The sequence below is a fragment of the Gossypium raimondii genome, chromosome 2 (assembly GCF_025698545.1).
Source record: "Gossypium raimondii isolate GPD5lz chromosome 2, ASM2569854v1, whole genome shotgun sequence".
Taxonomy (NCBI): domain Eukaryota; kingdom Viridiplantae; phylum Streptophyta; class Magnoliopsida; order Malvales; family Malvaceae; genus Gossypium; species Gossypium raimondii.
In genome coordinates this window covers 9,704,331-9,724,224 of record NC_068566.1, presented here as the reverse complement: position 1 = coordinate 9,724,224, position 19,894 = coordinate 9,704,331, and the positions used below count along the sequence as shown (strand labels likewise).

At 31.2% G+C, this 19,894-nt stretch overlaps 1 long non-coding RNA gene across 1 annotated transcript; it reads right to left on the bottom strand.

Annotated features, from left to right (window-relative positions):
- Positions 1-15,403: 15,403 nt before the first annotated feature.
- On the bottom strand, positions 15,404-16,439 carry LOC128034630 (uncharacterized). Its single transcript, XR_008190750.1, has 3 exons — positions 15,888-16,439; positions 15,732-15,797; positions 15,404-15,626 (listed from the first exon to the last, which is right to left on the bottom strand). It is a non-coding gene; the product is annotated as an uncharacterized LOC128034630 (long non-coding RNA).
- Positions 16,440-19,894: the final 3,455 nt, after the last annotated feature.

Genomic DNA, 19,894 nt, shown 5'->3' with positions numbered 1-19,894 from the left:
TTTGATAAATTACTAAATATAATTATTGAATATAATTATGTTGTTTAGTAAAAGGAAGGATTGATTTTAAAAGATTATTCATTTTTTAAATTTAATCTTATTAATATAATATTTTATTTTATTTTATTTTGGAGAGTTTTGGATAAAAGATACATATGGTAATTTGAATATCTCATTTTAAAAAAAAGATAATTTATTTTAATTTTTAATAAAATAAAATCAACTTAATATTTTCTCCATTAAGTGATAAGTAGCAACCTACCTACTTATCTTATTGCTCACTTTTTTTTATTGAAAATTTTATATTAAGTAAAAAATTAAAATGATTATCAAACACATTCAAAATATTAAATGTTGAAAATTTTTATTTTTAGTGAAACTTTACTTCCATCCATCCTCAAATCCTCGAGACTCGTTTGGCATCAAAGCCAAGGAGGAACATATAACTATAAGTTTTGGAGATCTTCAAATTTGTTTTCAATATTTTCGAGTTCTAGTTTAACTATCTTTATTAAAATATTATTATTTTTGTTAAGTATTGATACACAATCCAAGTAGCCATGAGTTAGGCACGTTTAGGAAAATGTATCCTTGTAGGCAATTTTAGTAATTTAGAAATTTTGATAGTAGAACCCTTATAAGAAATTCAAAAACAAAAAGATATTTCCTTCCCTTAGGAGAACCAATTCTTCTACAAGTTTTACTGTAACACCCCAAAATTGGGCTTAGGAGTTTTAGGGTTATATTCGAATATTAGTTTTAGTGTTCTCGAGAATTTTGTAAGCATGGTAATCGAAAATATTTTTGACTATAGCTTTTAGAAAATTAAATCAGATTTTGAAAAAGATGTTAAAAGGACCTTTACTTTGGAAAGTGGACTGATTTGTAAAAAGGTCTAAATTTTGAGCTTGTAAGAGGCAAATAAACCAAAATTTAAAATCAACCCATATTTCCCTCTTTTCACCCTAGTTTTGACGTGAATAAAAGAAAAGAAAAGAAACATTCTCTTCCTTTTTGTTGTGCCATCCCTTTGAGACCCCCAACCTCAATCGCCTATTTTGATCTTCCAAACTCTAATCCTTTAATTTCTATCATCACTCAAGCCATAAACCTCCATAAAGTTCCAAGAAAAACACCCAAAATCGCCATAGATTTCTCCATTGTTAAGTTTTTGGGTTTCTTCTGGTTTTTTATTAAACGCTTGGTTTTTGTAAACTAGGGTAACGGTTCAACTCCTAAATAGTTTTGAATGTTATTTAGTCTTTAAAACTAAGTTTTTAGTCATTAAATCGCATGTTTTGAATAAAAGCTAAAAATTGGATTATTAATGGTGGATTTTAGGATTTTGTGTAAAAACGTGGTTTCAAAGAGTTTTTCAATTATTTTTCATGTAATTAGAAGGTTTCTAAATTTACTTTAAAAGTACCATAAATCCCTACACACGATTCAATACGTTAACTGGGAATTTAGAAGTAGCCTAAATCCCTACTCTAATTCCCAAGTGTAAGCTTTTTCATACTCATGAATTTATATATGAAAATGTGTTGTGAATTTGCGATTATAATGTGACATTGTGATATGTGTAATAAGCTTATGATGGATATTCTGAAAGAGTTGGTTGTGAGCATGTTTTATGTGCCATATGACAACGAATATGTTGTGCTTATAATGTGATTATGTAGAGATAAAGTGCAGTGAATGATAAGTAAATGTGTGTGTTAATAACGATATTTTAGCCTTGTAAACATTGAGCCCGTTGGATATAGTTAGCATGTCATAGAATTGTGAGTACTCATCTATATGTGTTATGCGATTTGGTTGTTGAGGTCCTGGGACATGTTGGAGAGATAAGGGAATGTGAGCTAAGCTCCATTCAACGGGACATGTTTGGTGTGATGGAGAGTGTTAGCTATATGCGTCACTTTTGGGATATGTTCGACTCTATGAGTCATTTAGTGTGTTAGAGATCTGTGTATCTGATAAGTGGTGATAGAGTCCATTTTTATATTTTATAGCTCAAGTGTCAAATTATCAATGAATATGTTTATGAGTATTGTGGTATATGCTTAAATGATATGTGATTATTATGTAAATGAATCATTGAAAGATGCATGAACAAGTAATATGAAAATAAAGTTGAGATGTTGTAATTATGCTAAATGGATGTTCGCTAATGCTTGATGAACTGTTTACATGGTAGTTGCTCTAGACATTCACTGAGCTTGTTACGCTCACTCACTCCTTTAATCCATTGCAGATTAGTAACGTTCTAGTGTGAACGGTGTTGTTCCAAGGGATTGATCTAAGCGAGTCTTTAGTAACACTTCCTAGGTAATTTATTAGTTGTTCATGATTTGGGAAATAAAGGCAATGTGGTAGGACTATTGCATAAATGTTGCCATGATATTTTGGTTATTTTCATGGCTTATTAATTCTTAGGATTTATGGATATTGCTCTTGTTATATCGCTTGGTTACTTGGACATGTTTTCGATGGTTGAACTATTATTATGGTCATTATGATGTTTATTTGGCGATGTATTAGTTACATGTTGAATGGTTTATGATTGGGATGGATTATTTGCCTTATTATGTTGTATTTCTGGTGTATGAAGCAGAGGTATTGATATTCGGGTTTTAAAAATGATACCTCTGTGATATTTCACTATGGAAAAAGTCATAATTGTAATTTGGTATCGATACCTTATCATGAGTATTGATACTCAGGATAAAATAAACGATACTTTAATAAATGTACCAGTATTTTTTGGGATTTGATATTTAGACAAGAAATAAAATGCTATTTTGGTACCGATTTTTCAATCGATATCGATACCATTTAAAGGAAATATCAGTACTTTTGTTTCAGTATCGATACCTATGTAGTCAGTTTTGAAATTTAGCTAAATGAACCCTATGCTTGTTTAAATCATATTTCTAAGACTATTTGATGTATGTTTTGTATGTATTAAGGATGATTAGAGTAAGTTTGACTCATAACTTGTGCATATGCTAAAATGGAAGATGTTTCTTTAATAATGAGCTCATTTGTACTGTGTATGTTGTGAGACAGTGGTGTGGCATCCTAATATTCGAGCTCCGCGACCGGGCCGGGTATAGGGTGTTACGTTTACCACCAACCATTCCCAAGAGTCACCTCCAATAACACTCTCAATGAACAAGAACATTATGAAAATGTTCCCCAAATGTGGGATGATTGGACTCTTCCAAGAGTTCCAACAAACCAAATTTATATATATATATATATATAAGCAACATTCAAAACTTTAAGTGCCTTTTCTAGTTATGGTATAAAAACAAAAGAAAAAATTTTACCTATCGAAAAGGAATACGAGACTATCCAATTATTAGATAGAGTCGTTATCGATAAGTTTAAAGAAAAAAATTACAAATACATTCATTTTGGATTAGTTCAAGTCGTGTTTGACCTGCAGTCAAATGTAGTAGTTAATCCGGGTCAATTTCGCACTTAAGAAGCCTGTTTTTTAAGCAATTTAGGATTTTATATTTCGTTTTCGATATTTAGGCCTTAGGAATAAATATTAATAAATAAGTGTTTTTTAACACATTTTATAAGTGTTGTGACCCAATAGGCTGACATGGGCCTTAGGTTGTGCTAATTTGTTTAATTGAGTGTGTAGGATGAAGATATAAAGGTCCAATTGATGTGGAAGTAAGGGACGAGTGATGCACAAGCTTCCCAGGTCGTTAAAGCACCAAACAAATGACACAAGGTTGAAATTGGGTGTTGTGTCGCGCGACACAAGTCGACGTTATACCCAAGTAATTCGAGGCTATTTTCGTCCACACAACCAAACTTATACTAAGACTTAGCATGTACCGAAGACCTAATTTGGGCTGCCAACACCTCTATAAATAAGACATTAGGGATCTAATGTAACTAAGTCGTCCTAGATGCCTTCAAAAATCCTAATAATTTAGGAGTAGATATAGATTATTTTTCTTTCAGTTTTTCTAAACTATTTTGTTTTTCCTCTTGAAATCAGTTTTGCCTCAAGAGTTTATCTATTTAATTAAAGTATTTTAGTTTATTTTCTATTGCATTCGATTTAATTCTTTATTCCAATCAAGAGATTTTCTACTCCATTCCCCATTCAATATTTAATCCACAATTATTCAAATATCTTTTCTTTCTTGAATAGTTCGTGTTTTCACATGATTTGTGATGTGAGGCGTGGCACTATTTGGTAACAAATACAATGAGTTGATGATAAAATTTGAAAATGAGTTAGATAAAGAAATCTTAAGGAAACAAAATTGATAATTAAGATGGAAAATTATGAAAAGAAAAAAGAATTTAGAAGTGGAAATGTGATGGAAAGACTAAATCACAAATTCTAAACATTTCAAGGAATAAAATGCAAATTTAGTCGAAAAGGAGGAAATAAGAGTTTTTATTACATCTTTGACATGAGAATAAATTGGAATTTGTATTGGTAAGATGAAAATCACTTTTGAGAAAAGATTGGGAAGTATAGAGGTTGAATTGTAATTTTTCTCATTTTCACCGAGAAAAGGAACAAATGTAATTCTGAAATATGAATTAAGAATTTTTATTAGTCTAAGTACTGAATTTTGAGATGAAATTATGAAGATTGTGAAAATAGACATGATTGTGAAAATGTAAGTATATGTGAAGTACCCATGATGTCTATGTGTGAAAAATGATCATACTCGCAAGGCCTTCATTAATATGGGCTTGATCATAAGTATGTGAAAGCACTCAAAGTGTCCATTATATAATATGTGTATATGTATGTATAAATGGCCTAGAAGGATAAATGTTAAGTATAATTATAAAGTGCCCTAGTAGACTTAGTGAAATGTATGGATATTGTTGGCATGCCAATAGGGATTATTAACACATATACGAGTTATGTGGAGATTTGGAGATTTTTACGTTGCTTTGGCTTAACATTTCAATGTATGCCAAAGGGATGTTCTCTTTTGAGAAACATGGTTGTGTAGGTTGGAGCAATCATAGTGCTATATCTTGGTTGTGTGGGTTAGAATGCACATTTTGTGTAATGTTTATATACATATTTGGTTGTGTTGGGATAGAATCCCCATGTATTTGATTTGATTTTACTAGATTTTATTATGAACGAAAATGAGTTAAATGTTGTTAATAAACTTTAAAAGTGACTATAAATGGCTAAAAGCAAGGCTAAGTTTCATGAAATAGATGAAATTAAGGTAAATGAATAGGTAAGAAAAGAGAGTTTCACATATTTAAAAGTATGTGGACCAAGTGGACTTACCTTAAACAATATTAAGGAAATTAATGATTAAAGCATGCTATAGTTCAAGGAAATGAAATGATGTATATTATTCATATAAAGATTAAAGGATATAAATGGGAAATGTGAAAGAACATGTTAAGATACTATAGGCTCTACCTAAGAGTCTTGAATATGTATTTTCATTAAATGAATTGGTTAGCAAACTGTTAATGTGTAAGTTGAGCCCTTACACTTTGGCAAATTGAAATGAAACAATGAATGGTATTAAAATGTAGCTTGAATGGAATTAGTATATTCTTCATAAGATGGGATCAACCTTATTAAGGAATAGGATAAGTAGGTTTTTCCATTGATACTTACTAAGGTTTTTAAGTTCACACATTAGTTGTTTAAAACACGTAGGTTTGGACTTATCGAGAAGTTGTGGTGTTGGCTTGGGAGCATCACATCACCCATTGAGGTTTTAAGGTTGTATTTCAAGTGTTTAAATGTAAATTGTATTGGTTCTTTGGCATGTATATAAATACTTTAGGTTAAGTGTGAATTTGTAATTATGAATGGCATGTTTAAACCCCTTTAAGTTTTCTTAACAAATGTTCGTGTCATTTCATTTTTGATAATGTTTATAATATGTATTTGAGACTAAATGAGCTTAATATTTGTTTTAAAATGTTTTGAATCATGTTGAGATAATATGGTGAACTTTGGAAATGTTTTATAGTGTTTTTCATCCAATTTCTACTTCAAGTGTAATGAACTAAAAGTCAGTGGTGTCTAAAATGGTGGTCTCGAAAGCCTACTTTCAATGATCGAGCTCGTAAATATTAATATTTAATATTCACAAGGTTAGTATAAAGTTTAATTAAAGTTTGGTCCATTAATTTTGTCAATTGGATAGTTAATTAAGGAACAAGGATTAAATCGTAAAAATGGTAAAAGTTAATCATTATGAATTTTTAATTAGTTAAAGGACTAATTAAGCAATTGGATCATTTAGTATTTGTGGTTAGTGGAAGATGATGTATAATTCCACTAACATTTGGTTAATTAAGTTTAGCATTAAGTTAATTAAGGTTTAATTTAATTAATCAAGTTTTATTAATTTTAACCTAAGTATATAAGTACAAATAAAAGAAAAAATGGCCATTTCATGTTCATCTTCTTCCCACCATAGCTAAGATGGAAAAACTAGGGTTTCAAAGCTTTCAAACTCTAGTCCCTCAATTGGTAAGTAATTTCAAGTTCGCTTCTTGTAATTTTTATGTTTTTGAGGTCTTGGGAGCTTGATTTAGCTAACTCGGGCATCAATTTGTAAAATTTTTAAAGTTTCTAAAAGTTTCCATTGATGAGTTCTTGAATTTTTTGGTGTTATATGGTTAGATTTTAAGCTTAGATATGAAAAATGACTAGTTTGTAAAATAAAAATTGTTAGTTTTGAACATAAGGACTAAAGTGAAAGAATTTTGAAATTGATGTTAAATTTTGTAAATATATATAATATATGGTTGTAGAATGATTAAATTGAGATCGATTTTGAAATCAAAGCTCAAATTTGAAAGTTATTGTAATTTCGGTTTTAGGAACCAAATTAAATAAAATGAAAAAATTAGAGAATTCAAAAATGAAAATTGGGATGATTCATACATTTAGTATAATGTTTGAAATTGATAAATTTAATTGAATTATTATATAGATCATGATTCAAATCAAACCAAGGATAATTGGGGAAAAGACAAAATTATTGAATAGTCTTTGCAATTCAACTTATCTGTCGATTTTTCGTAAGTTAATATGGTGTAATCGTGTTTAAATCTTTATGTATTTGATATTGTGAATATATGTATGATTTATTTAACTTTGAATTGTTTACGATTTAGTACAAAAGGTAAGAATTGGACTTTAATGTAAAGAAGTAAGTATGAACTTAAATGTTGAAATTACCCTGATGAAACTTCATAAATGTATCATACACATGGACATGGATATAGATTAATTACCAGTGATTATCGAGCTTTAGCATTTTTTGCATACTCGAAGACACATGTGACACAAGTTTAGCTCGGATGAGTAACCTGATGACGTTTTAAAGGTTTAGCCCGAACTGGTAACCTGACATGTATATGTATAGCTCTAGCCAAGATATTTGATGTGTTGACATAAAGGTTTAGCCCGGACGGGTAACCCGACATGATTATATGTTTAGCTCGAACGAGCAATAGATGTGATAGTACTAGTGTATTCGAGATCATTTACTGAGTTTTATCAGGTAATACAAATAATATGAAATGAGAAATCGAAGTGATCCAAAATGTATTGATGATCAAATTTGATATTAAGGAATGAGTTGAATGTAAAGCTTTGGTATACATTATGAGTACTTAAATGTCATGTATTGATATATTATAATTTTGATACATTACATGATTGATTTTTTATTAACACTCACCTTGATGTTGTGATTTGTTACATTAGGCAATCTTTAATAAGTTATTTAATTTGAGTTGTTAAATTGTAAATCGAGTTAAGTTTATCGTTTAAATACATATGAACTTACTAAGCATTCGTATGTTTATCTCATTGTTTTCGCTTTCCTTGTCAGATTGACATCTTGTGTAACGTGTCGATCGAATCTACAAGAACCTCACATTATCCCGTCATTGATTCAATAGTCTTTTTAACATTTAAAAAGTCTAGTTTTGTGGCATGTACATAGGTGCTATAAGTGTGTTAACTTTGAATTATTAACTTGGTTTGATTTTGGCTAGTATATGAAATATGATATGTTAATGCTTATGCATGTATTATGGCATGATTTGGTCATGTGTTGAGTCCATATGGATAGTGTTTAAATGGCTTATTTGAATGTGCAATAGTATGATTTTAACATGAAAATGGCATGGTTAAATGTTGTTTTGAATGGCTTGAAAGCATGGAAGATTAGTTTATGTTTTAACAAGTTGTTTGATGTGTTTTGGTGCCAAATTAAGGCATGTTGTATTGATTGATTTTGGTAAAGATTAAATGATGTTATGGTATGCAATTTGATTGGTTTTATGCAGGAACAAATGTGCAATTATGCACCAAATGAATTAATGGTATAGTTGGCTTGGATTAGGTGCCAAAAGGCCTAGTTTGTGCCAAAAACAGAGTCCATGTCGCGGCATCAAGCGATGTTCGTTATGATGAGATCTAGGTTTTGGGCTACGACGTGACAAAGAACCTCGTCATCACAACGAGGCAAAATAGACGTTCATGTCGCAACAATGAACTCCTCACTTTGCTATGTCATTTTGAAATTTTGTAAATGTTGCAATTTGTTCCTAAAGCGATTCTGGGTTAATTCTAGAGCATATGTAGGCTTGTGTAAGACCCGAGAAAGATTGTATAATGAATTTATGATCTGTAATGGTTGTGTTTGTATGAATTACGTTTTAATGTGATTGTTAATTGTCTATAGTTGCTCTGGCAATGACTTTAGCATTCCGTAGCTCGGACCTAATAATCGAGTTGGGCGAGGAGTGTTACAACAAGGGTCCTAGGTCTCAAGACTTACAAACATCTAAGCTACATTTCTATAGTTCTACCCCTAAGTATAAAGACTTATAGTCGAAGTCTCGAGACTTTTAGGCCAAGTCTTGATACTTGTTGCCTAAGTCTCGAGACTTGCAACCTATGTATCTGTACAACTTGGTTTTTGAGCATTTTGAGCTGTTAGAACCCCACCCGATGTTTTAGGCATGTCCAAAACCCTTGAAATGATTGAAAATGATTTTAAAAATATTATTGAACTTATAAATGACTTCAAACATGTTTTAATGATTTTATTTAATTTTTTAATGTTTAAATTATGGTAAAACCCTTACCTTTCTCAACTCGAACAATTTTATTTTATGTCAAAGAACTATGGACACTTGTTTTATGATTGGAACTTGTCCCTATACGCTTTCAAGCCCCTTAATGATTTAAAGACATATTTGAGTTACTTTAATCTTTCTCCATATAACTTGAAAAAAATTAATCTATTAAAAAATAAATTTGGTTAAATTCTAAAAGTGTTCTGATAGCATCTTTCATTCATATTGTAAGTCGGGGCAGGTGAGGGGTGTTACATTTCCCCTTTTCTAAATCATTTAAAAATACTAGTTTAATTACAAGCCCGAGTCAAACGTAAATGTGTTAGCCACATTTAATCAGCTTGCTATATCCTCATGCAACGACTTAAAATTAATCTAAATAAATTGTATCTCATAAAAATAATAATTCTAATATAAAATTCATTCGAAACAACCAAAATACTCTTTTATGGAAAAAATGCATTTTAACCCGTTTTTACCTCTTATTACACTTTCTTCACCACAAATTAACACTTATCAAACCCAAACTTCACAAATCATATTTACTTTATAATATAATATATGTTTATTGGTGGTGAAAATTACAAATATACCCATTTTACGGTAAAATGGTGAAATTGCAATTTAATCCATGTACTTTCCAATCTTTTCCAATTTACACCAAAAGTAATTTTACCACACTAATTCATATTTCAAGTCATTCTCATGCCAAATAATCATCAATACCTCATATCCTCTCAATTTGGTCAAATAATATTTTAGTCCTCCAACTTTTTTAGATTTATGATAAGGTCATTTTCTACATTTCACATTCATAATTTCCTAAATTGGTTTCCAACTTTGATATCACCTTAATTTCCTAAATGTGTTAGCCACATTTAATCACCTTTCTATATCCTCATGCAACGACTTAAAATTAATCTAAATAAATTGTATCTCATAAAATAATAATTCTAATATAAAATTCATTCAAACAACCAAAATACTCTTTTATGGAAAAAATGCATTTTAACCTGCTTTTACCTCTTATTACACTTTCTTCACCACAAATTAACACTTATCAAACCCAAACTTCACAAATCATATTTACTTTATAATATAATATATGTTTATTGGTGGTGAAAATTACAAATATACCCATTTTACGGTAAAATGGTGAAATTGCAATTTAATCCATGTACTTTCCAATCTTTTCCAATTTACACCAAAAGTAATTTTACCACACTAATTCATATTTCAAGTCATTCTCATGCCAAATAATCATCAATACCTCATATCCTCTCAATTTGGTCAAATAATATTTTAGTCCTCCAACTTTTTTAGATTTATGATAAGGTCATTTTCTACATTTCACATTCATAATTTCCTAAATTGGTTTCCAACTTTGATATCACCTTAATTTTTTTAAGAATTTACTTTATCTTGCTCATTTCCATATTTCCAAAAAAAAAAAAAGGAAAAAGAAATCACTGAACATGATTCTCAAAATAATATTAGATATTGCATAAAAAATTTCGGGGTATTACATTCTTCAATGGTCGAAATCCGTTACTCACAAAATTACCTCCTTAACATCCAAATGGCTTATTGAAGAGAAAACAATGAAGATAATAAGCAACACTTTTACTTAGTAAAAACTCAAGCCAATCTAAAAATTGTTTGTACCAAGATGGAAAAAACTAATGTTAATTGTAATCGATATACTTGAGAGGTTTTGGTGGAGTAGGTTGATGTAGCCCAAATTTAATGCAAGCTCGACAAGTTTCATCCCATTGATTAGGCGAGTAATCCTATATTACTTTTCGAAGTCCTGGATCACATTCTATGGAAGAAGAATCAAAGTCCTTTATTTAGACTCAAAGAGTGTTACAAAGATGTTCAAAAGCTTGAGAAGAATTAAGATGAGATTGTTCATTGCTAGTTGTAGGAGGTTTTGAAGCCAATAGTTCATTATCACTATCGAACACCTTTTTATTGAAAAAAAAGTTCAATCTTTTTGTAGCTCATGATCATATAACCTAAAAGCAAAGTATTAAGCAAAATCATTCCTCAGTTATATTAATATTGCATCAATTATTCAATAAAGTTAACATAAGAAACATTGTATAGTGATCTAACAAGAAATTAATAATCTATTAAACATTCTATAATAAGTTATTTTGACAAGCCACATGATATGCCCTAAATTTTCACAATCATCAAACAAACATAACTCAAAATTCACACTAAATTTAAGTGATAGATCATAGATTGCTTGTGCAAAAATCTTATACGACGATGGCTCCAATTGTTATTCTTCGTACCTGTAGCCTCTGTTTCTTTAATTAATGTCATTTCCTTTTTGTTTTTAATTGTTTTTTTTTTTTTTGGAGGGGAGGCCAAAGGGATTAAGCCATTGACAGTAGATTCATGTCCTTGGCTTAGGGAGGAAAAATGGAAACTAAGAAAAAACCAGTTATTTAGAAAATATTAAAATTAGTTATAAACGCAAGCCTAATAAAATAATTGGATCTTATATCTCTCCTTTGAAAGTGAAATATAATTATTGGACTATAAAACTTAATTTCGAAATCTCAATTTAAATTAATATTAACATTTTGAATTTAGGAATTAAAAATTACACTCTAATAAAGGGACAAATCTCAAAATTATACATTAACTTTGATTTTATGTGTAATTTGATACATGAACTTTGATTGTGGTTCAAATATATACATAAAACATTAATTTTGATTCAATTATACATATTTTAAAGAAATAAATACATAAAAATATTTTTATGTGGGATAAATACAATTATTTGTGTGTACAATATATAAACATAAAATGATGCTATATCAACAATTGTGTTAATAATTTGTGAGAATTAAATCAAATCAAAATTTCATATATAAAATTATATAAAATCAAAATTCATGAATAAAATTGCACATTAAACTAAAATTTATGTGTCATTTTGAGACTTTTCTTATCATAAATGAATATATAAATCCAAAACCAATGGGGCCAAATTTTTAATCTCCGAATCAAAATATAATAAATATTTATTGAGAATGAAAATTTTAAAGGGACACTAACCACAGGAGTTAGGTGAGATAATAAGGGTCTCTCCTACCTTAACTAGTGGTCGAAGGTTCGATCCTTCCCTTGAGTATAGAACAACTTTAAAATTCGTGACTAACATCTACCTACAGAATTCGAAGAATTAATTATTAAGCTCGTTCTGATAAATACATTAAGAAATAAAAAGAAAAATAAAGGGGACGCTCTCCAAACCCAATTAACATTATCCAATTAATTCAACCCAAGGGATAGAAATAACTGCCATAGATGATTAATTCGATTTCTTTTTTGAAATTTGTAATCCAACCTATTCAATATTACATTGTAAAACGGGGGAGATATGTGTTGTACGAATTTGTAATCATCAAAACTTCAAATGTTGTTAAAAAGTTAGAACCATTATAAAGCTCTTTATACTATTCAAGAAATAAAAGGATTATTCCTTGCAGCATAAGACTAGCATGTAATTATTTTTCACATGATTCTTTGTAATCTTAGCAAGAAAAAGAAAAATTAAAGTACACGAAAGTAGCTCAAGTGAATTTATTTTTCAACCGAAACTATAGATTTAGAATATAAATGTGTTTAAAAATAGCATAAAGTAGATAATGAAACGTATGGTTTAAAATTAATTGATTAATCATAATAACACATGAAACATGTAAATATTAAAATAAAAAATATTAAATTATGAGTAAAATGACATTTAAACACGTAATACTAAATGCAATACAATTATTTATCATGGCTTTGTCATCAATTGTGAGTTATCGTAGAGTTGATTTGTAACACCAACTCAATTAACAACAATAAAAAAAATCAAAATAAAACTTTGGTTGAGTGGTAAATTTAAGGCCTTACTGATCTAATTGGCACGAGGTTAAATCCTGGTGTTCGCATCTCTTTCTTGATTTTTATTAAAATGAAAAAATTAAAATACCCTTAAATAATATGACTCATTTTAATTACGGAAGAATACTTCTGTAATTTTCTAATCAAATTAGTACTCCGTTAACATGTGACACCAACTCAATGAGAAATTTTATTAATAGTATAGTTATCATTATACATAGATATTAGTGTGTTAGATATTAACTCAAGGTTAAAATAATTGTTTTTTTTTCAAATTTAAATAAATTAGTCCGAGAAATCTCACACACATATATATATAAAAGAACTTAGGAAGCTTTGAAAAAAAAAGGGAGGCAGAAATAATGAAAAGGTATAAATTATAAAACGTTGAGAAATTAAAATTTGGACATAAATTGATAGAATATTTGAGAATACTAAAATTTCGTTTGGCAGTGCCTAGGGTACCATGGGAATAATTTACAAGAGTGGTCTCGAAAAGGGTTTCAAGAAACAATGATGGTTGCTTTGAGAATTGGTTTGGGCCCTTAATTTTTAGGTATAGCCATGATCGATTTTAAGAAAATATTAAACATATGACGTTAGCTTATATTTCTTTTTATGCAAATCATGAAATTTCAATAAAAAATATTTATTATAAGATTTGTTAATAAATTAGTGAAATAAATACTTATCATGTAATAAATAGTTACTTTTCTTTTTCAATTATCATGATTTGAATAAAATTACTGTTATCGATTTTTACTTTATAGGTATTTCTGTACGGACAGAAATACAAGTGGGGTGAAAGTTTCCCATTATAATTATTATTTTGGGTTTTGAAATTTATTGGCAGTGGGGTGGGAATGGAAAGTGAGAACCAGCTAAGCTTATTAGCTGTTTTTGGAATAGAGCCTTTAGTCACTCGTACTCTTTTTCCTTTCTTCTCTCTTTCACGTGAACGAGTGGGAGAGAAAGAAAGAGATCTATCATTTTGACTGATTTTTTTTTTTTTTTGTCTTTGTCACTTAACTTCTTCAATGCCCTCTCTTGATCAGCATCCACCACATAAAATAGCTGGCTTGGCTACCTCCTAACTTCCCAACCTTATTTTTAATTCATGCCTATTGTATTGAGTACTAAGGTTTTGCTTAGTAAAAAAAAAATTGAAAAGTGGAAAATTCGAAGGATGGATAATATAAATTTCTTTTTATAGGTGTGGTTAGTAAGAAACATGAAGAAATAAAAATAAAAAATATTTTTCCGTTCCTTTATTATTTGGTAGAGCTGAAAAGTGAAAAGAAAAAAAAATAATTGAAAAACGTATAATTTGAATTAACAAACACTTCTCTCTCATTTTCTTTGATCTCATCATTCCAATTTGGAAAAAGTATCCGCCAAGCATGTATGTATCTGCCAGTGATTAATATATATGAACAACTGCTCTGGAATAAGTATATATGTGAGGGGATGATCTATGTGAAGTGGACTCCAAAGATATATTCTTTGAAATAGTAATTTTGTGGTTAAGTGAAAGAAGAGATTAATTAAATGTATGGAAAGATCTTAAGGTGATCTGTTAAGAGAGAATTGGTAAGTTAAGATTATCGTAATTGGAGAGTATGAGTAAGCCAAAACTGTAATAGTATCCGCCCAATATAGAAGTAAGTGGTTCAAAAGGATAGAGGACGCATCAATGTTTTATGAATATAATAAAGTATCCATCAAGGTATTTTTGTAGTAAAGCTCACTAAGTTCTCTTGAACTTACAATGTCTGTTATTGTTTTAGGTATTATGGTAAGAGATTACGCCAGGAGGATACGCCAGGAGTGCGCTAGGGTAGCGACGAAGTGGGTTGTTATGCATACAGTAGAAAAGTGGCATAGATTAAGGTTATGCCCTAAGAGCCTGTCTTTAACAAACTTTTATACTTTAATGAGTTGTAACAAGTTTGGTGGAAAAATTTATATTTAATGCTTTCCATTGTTTTCAAATATTAAGCCTCTCAATTAAATTAATAAGAAAAATATTTTAAGTGAGGGTTGTTTGTCAATTGTTTGATATTTTGTTAAGTATAGTGTGTAGTAACACCCAATATTCAGACCCGACGAATTGGGTCAGGTTGAGGGCATTACATAGTAGGCATGGATTTTATTCACATGCTTATCAGAACAGAAAATAACAGAACAATAGCCATGTTTCATCATAATATCAGATTTTTTTAATCACAAATTTCCATATGATCACAAATCATGAGAGTTAGGTCAAACATACAATTTCATCCAACAGAATATAACACTCAAACATATTAGTGACATTATGGGTTTAATGGATCATAATTACTTACATGGTAATAAGCCATTTAAGGAATTTGTCTATCACCATGTATACTCATAGTTCATAATTAATCACATTTCAGTGTATGTTATAATATATAATATTTATAAATAAGTAATCATTTAATAAATTATTAATCAAACTTTATTTGGTTAAACCCACACTTGACGATTTGGCTTGACACTAGATCTATGCTCCAAACTTCAGTGATAACAAAACTAGGCAGATCTCGCCTGATCTGGTTAAACAACAATGGTATGATACCAAGGAATCGTACATTAGTTTCAACCTTGAACCAATTTATTTATTCTTAAGAATCGAATAAGGAATTCACTCAAATTACCTTTCTTCAAGACAATCCAATTGATTCACTATAGGTAAAGGGGATCCGAATGGTCCAAATTAAGTCCTTCAATAAAATCATGTAATATTAGTCCCTAAAATTGGATACTATAAGAAAAAAAATGGATTGATAATAGCTTTACCAATCAATACTTACGTTAATACAGTTGGGTTAGAAAGATCAATGATTTACCAGAGTCTCAATTTGATGAAGGAGTAGAGGTTAAGGAATAATCAATATCAAAATAGAAGAATGAGTATAAGCTTTTATTAATAGTTTAAGAAAAATTAAGAAAAGAGGGATAGAAATTTGGTTATGACTAGAGAGTTGAAGAGAAAAATGGAAAATAGAGAAAAAACAGTGGCTAACAACAGTGGTGATGCTGTGATACAATGGCAGTAGAAGAGGTCCGGCAGTGGAAAAGAGAGTGGGAGGAGGATGGGCAGAGATGAAGTGGTGGTGTTTAGGTTGGATGATGGTGGTTAACGGTGGAGGAGTGGAGGAGTGGAGGCCAAAATAAAAAATAATGGTGGTTAAAGGTAGTGTAAAAGGGGATGAGGAGAGAAAAGATAGGAGAGAGAAAAAGAATAAAATAAAAGTTACTTTTGTTTGTCTAGGTGTATTGGACGGCAAGGTTAAAGGGGGGAGAGAAAAATGTAAATGAGTAGCTTAAGGAGAAGTAAAGGAAGGTGGGGGAACAATGAGAGCAAAAAGTGGGCTAAAGAAGGAAATGGGAGCAACCTAAGGGAGGAAAGAATCACTCCCATATGGCAACTAATGGGGATGGCTAAAGGGGCGTTGACCAAGAATTTTAATGCAATTTTTTTTTTAAAATATATAAGGGAGTGGGGAATTGAACATAGGACCTAGGGGGAATTAATTATACTCTTAACCACTAGGTTAGATTAGTTCATTGATCATGAGCTAACAGAATTTAAATAAATATATGGAGAGTGACACTACAACTATCTAGTGCATCCCTAGTACCCATCTAGAAAGAAATAATACCCGTGAGTCGGTCCAACATCTGGTCCATGAATGGTAGCAAAAAATGGTCCTTCCTGGTTGCCTTGTTTAACTTTTTATAATCTATACAAATTTTCCAACTTGTGACCGTTCTTGTCGGAATTAGCTCGTTATTCTTGTTTTCCACCACTGTAATTTCACCTTTCTTTGGTACATACTGTACCAGACTCACTCATAAACTATCTGAGATGGGATAAATAATTTTCGCATCTAACCACTTGATTATTTCCTTTCGAGCTACCTCCTTAGTGATCGAGTTAGGTCTCCTCTGCCCATTAATTATGGCTTCCTCACCCTCCTCTAATAGAATTTTATGCATGCAAAAAGAGAGACTTATTCCTCGGATGTCTATAGTCCAACTGGTCACCTTTCTCTCCTAGCTTTCGGTTAAATCTGTTGAAATAATAATAGGAAAAGTAGATGAGTCACCTAAATAAACATATTTTAAATGAGAATGTAGTACCTTTATTTCCAATTTGGGTAGTTCCTCATTTGACGCCTTAGGTTGTGTGTATTCCTAAGACTCTAGCTCTAATGATTCGAATTGAGCTTATGAAGCATAACCCTTCGAATTGGCTTTCAACAGAGCTATGTGTTCCTCAACTTCTTCATCATCTGATGGGTTAGACACTGAGACATGCTCTAATAGGTCATCTATAGAATTAAGCTCCCATTTTGTAGAGACTAAAGACTCTAATTTCGATATCGAAGAACACTTCTCAATTGTATCAGGAAATTTCATAGCTTTGAAAACATTAAAAGTCACTTGGTCATCTTGAACTCACATAGTGATTTTACCTTTTTGCACATCAATTAATGTTCTCTCAGTCATTAAGAAAGGTCTCCCCAGGATGATTGACGCCTCCTTATCTGCTTCAAAATCTAAGATGATAAAGTTAGCAGGAAAAATGAATTTATCTAGATGTACCAAAACATCCTTGATATTTCTTTCAGGTGTGCTAAAGATCGATCCTGTAGTTGGAGTGTTACGGTTGTTGGTCTAACTTTGCTTATACCCAACTTCCTGAAAATAGACATGGGCATTCAGTTGATACTTGTTCCTAGATCACATAAGGCTTTACCACAATAAGATTCTCCGATATTGTAGGGTATGGTAAAGCACCCTGGATTTTTCATCTTTGGGGGTAGCTTATTCTATAAGAATGCATTGCACTCTTCCGTCAATGTTATGGTCCCAAATTCCCTAAGTATTCTATTTTTGGACAAGATGTCCTTCATGAACTTGACATAGTTTAGCATTTTTTCTAAGGCTTCCACCAATTGGATATTGATATGAAGCTTCTTAAGAACATCCAAAAATTTCTTAAATTGCATCTTCTTCTTCTGCTGCTTAAGCCTTTGTGGATATGGAGGTGGTAGAACCCTGGCTTGAACTGGACAGCTCTTCTGAGTTAATGTTTCTACATCTAAAAATTGTGTTAGTTTATCAAAATTGACTAGTTTCAGGTTTACCTCATTAGATTTTTTAGGATTTGGCTTTTAAGGACCGGAAGTTTCAACTCTCATTTGAATTTCCTTCTTATCTTGAGCATTAGTAGGCTTATCTTCAATCTCAACCACCTTAGGGTCCAATGTCTTCCCACTTTGTAAAGTGACCACTTTGCAATGTTCTTTGCCTGAAAATCTTAGATTTTTGATATCGTTGGGAAAATTCCCTTGGGGTCTATTCTGTAGTTCGGTAGCTAGTTGACCCATTTAATTCTCTAAATTTCTTAAAGTGGCATCATTCTTTATCATATACACCTTCAACAAGTTCTCTAAACTATTGAAAGGTTCATCTTGTGGTGGGCCTATTGAAGCCGATTAAGATTGTCCAGTGAAAGTGGGAGTGTGTGACTATAGACTTTGTTAGTAGGTTACCCTTGACACCTACGAAGAAGGATTCAATCTGGGTGATTATGGACAGACTGACTAAGTCGACCTATTTCTTACCTGTTCGTACGGACTATTCACTGTAGAAGTTGGCTAAGTTGTACATTTTTTAGATTGTGAGATTGCATGAAGTGCCAGTTTCGATCATTTCTAATCGTGATCCTTATTTTGCGTCTCAATTTTAGAAGAAACTGCATGAAACACTAGGTACTAGACTAGATTTTGGTACAGTTTTCCATCTGTAAAAAGATGGTTAATCGGAGTAGGTAATTCAAATTCTGGAGGACATGTTGAGGGGCTATATTATTGACTTCAGAGGTAGTTAGGAGGAACACTTACATTTGGTTGAATTTGTGTACAATAATAGTTTCCAATTGAGCTACAGATGGCACCTTATGAGGTATTGTATTGTTGTAAAAGCAGACACCACTGTGCTGGACTGAATTGGGGAAAAGAAAAGTCTTGGGTCTTAAGTTGGTACATGAGTCTGAGGAGAAAATTAGACTGATACAAGACAGACTAAAAACGAATTTAGATAGATAGAAGTCATATGAAAATCTGAGGAGGAAGGATATAGAATATAGTGTGGGCGATCAGGTTTTTCTGAAAGTGTCACCATGGAGGAAAGTATTGAGGTTTGGACGGAAGGGTAAGTTAAACCTGAGGTTTATTGGGTCATATAGGATTATTAAGAGGATTGGGCTAGTAGTATATCAATTGGAGTTACCTCCTAAGCTCAACCATATACATAATGTGTTCCATGTTTCTAGGCTAAAGAGATACCGATCTGACCCATCACATGTTGTTCCGGTTGAAGAGATAGAGGTGCGACCGGATTTGTCTTATGACAAGGAGCCTGTAAAAATTCTGATCGAGAGGAAAAGATTCTAAGGAGGAAGTGAATATCGTTGGTTAATGTATTTTGGTGTAATCATGGCACTAAAGAGGCTACATGGGAGCCGAAAGACTCAATGCGGCGACAGTACCTTCATCTATTTGGATCAGGTAAATTTCGAGGATGAAATTTCTTTTAAGGAGGGGAGAGTTGTGACGCCCCAAAGTGTGGGTAAAAGTTTTCTAGAATTAATGTAACACCCACACCCGGCCCGATTATTGGATCCGAGTATGATGTGTCATAACTTAAAAACAAAATGAATTTAACAAAAGTACTCGAAATTTTTAAAGCTTTGTGGTCAATAAAAGGCCACTCCATTTCGGTAAAAGACCCACCCCAAGTTCCATTG